The 2,300-nt window shown below is 34.7% G+C and overlaps 1 protein-coding gene across 1 annotated transcript in view; it reads left to right on the forward strand.

Moving 5' to 3' along the window:
- The window catches only part of Hmcn1 (hemicentin 1), a 393,676-nt gene that overhangs the window by 154,321 nt on the left and 237,055 nt on the right, over window positions 1-2,300 (forward strand). The gene's annotated exons all lie outside the window — the stretch shown is intronic.

Genomic DNA, 2,300 nt, shown 5'->3' on the forward strand with positions numbered 1-2,300 from the left:
AAAAAAAAAAAAAAAAAAAAAAACCCAAATGCATGAAGACCACATGGACTGGGCACAAGTGAAAGAAAGCAAGGAGCCCAGCATGAATAGGCCCAGTGTCCCAGGAGAAGAGTAGAAAATATGGTCAGGGAGGTTGGATGTGTGCTGGGGGTAGGGTTGCAGGTGGTTCCAAACATATGCAGCTCCTGCATGGAATAATCAACACAAGTAGGCCAGAAGACACCAACTTTTCCTTGTGAAGTTGAATGACTTTTTAGACAAGTATAAGTGACCTAATGGTAAAGATTAAATATGCCTTGAAATCTGGAGGAAAATGGTTTCTGGAAAGTGTTGCTTTTTGACACATCACGCAACAAATTACATTTTAAGAAAAAAATATTGGGAAGTATTTTACCAACATTTTGCCCAGTTAGTTCAATATTAACATAACTTATTAAGTATCTGACAGTCTTAGTTTATACTGTGTTTTTATGAGGAGTCATTTTAAACAAAAATGTACGTCAAGAGTGCTCATGGTGACTAGAATATTTTCCATTCTTTAAAGATGAATTGAGTGGTTTCCTGCCCCTTAAATAGTGTATCTTGATAATTTACTTAGCTTCATATTGTATAAGCAGCAACAGAAGAGACCAGGATAGCAAATGATGAAGCTACATAACTGGCCGATGAAATAAAATAATTCTGTTTCCTGTTTAAATAATAACATTCTTCAAAGACACTTGAGATTCTTTCTAAACATTAATTTATTAATTCCACACAGTTCCTGGGAGGTAAGCCACAAGAATTCTTTTCCTCATTTCTCCAGCTCTGTGGCCCATGGATAGGACCTGCCTTACTGACATGTGTTATCTTGGATGTGTATATCTTGGATGTGAGCAGCCAGAGACAAAATTAGACATAAGTGATGATAGACCGATAGTCTAATCCTGAATCACTCATATGTCTCTGCTGTAGCTTTCCTTGTAATGTGAAACATGTGACTCAGTCTTTGTTTATGTCAATCACTTTGGTCACCAAGGGATATAACAAGGAATCACTTTGCCTTAGCAAAAAGACACATTTCTACTGGACATGTTCTTCTTCTTTCCCCAAAGTCCATCCCTTAAGAATGTAAAATAAATGTGGCTATCTAGTGCTTATTTAAAGTGAGAATTATACACAAAAAAGAGAATTATTTTCATGTAATGCTTCACAAACAAGAAGAAACTAAGCCAAATATAATGCAAAAAGCATTCTTTAAGTAATGAGCAAACTGGTTATGTGACTTTAAACAAATTATGTCATTCAACTTTCCTATTTTTAAAATGAAAGTCTTAGGGTAGAAGAAGTGTCACTTTGTGTCCTAAGATTTTCATGAGTCTAAATTTTTGACAAATTCTAATATGGTATATGCTTGGCTCTGAAGTAGACACTGCAGAGAACACCATGATGGACACATTCTAAATTCCTACTGTCCTGGAACTTAGAGGACCTCCTAGAAAATCAGTTTCAAATTTTTGCCTAGCCTATTACATTTAAGCTTTCAAGATGTGGCTTAAAAGACCAATACAAAATAGTTAAAGATACATTATTCCATTTTCTTCTAATTGTGATGGTAAGAGCCACATACATATAGTGCATGTAGGAATTAAAACATTAACAGATGTGAATATATTCAGTTATTATAATATATAGAACAGTAATCGTGATTGTTTTTTCACTTTCCTGATGGTAGGAACCTGTGACTTAATATTGTTTTACAGATGCTGGGTCAGTGGTAAAAATGAGCGCAGCTCAGTAAGTTCTTGATGGTTCCTTGATGGTGGTTATAGTGTGTCTGGGTGGGAGAAATGTGGAGCTGTCCCCAGGTCGTATGACCTCTTACACAACTTTCAGATTTAGCACCTTGATAGTGTAATGAGGCTTTTATCTTTATTATAGCTAGAATTTTAAAAATATGAATAGCTACAGATTAGATCAGAAAAAAATTATGAAAATATTTATGACATTTCAAGTGTATTTTAAAATAGTGTAATTCCTTTATTTGTAGATTATTAGACTCTTTCCAACAAGGATTAAGTATCTATTACTAAGATGTTTAGAGAAAATAAGAAGTAACTTGGACAGTACTAAAAGACAAAGAATAAGTATTAAGATTAATTGAATTAATATTATCAATGGAGATTCCTCCGAAAACTAGGCCTAGAGGTCCCATTCAACCCAGCTATCCCCCTGCTTGGTATTTTCCCGGAAGATCTAAAAACATCATATCACAGTGATGTATGTGCACCCATGTTCATAGCAGCACAATTTGTAATTGC

This window comes from Chinchilla lanigera, unplaced genomic scaffold (genome assembly GCF_000276665.1).
Source record: "Chinchilla lanigera isolate Chin_1 unplaced genomic scaffold, ChiLan1.0 scaffold00005, whole genome shotgun sequence".
NCBI lineage: Eukaryota > Metazoa > Chordata > Mammalia > Rodentia > Chinchillidae > Chinchilla > Chinchilla lanigera.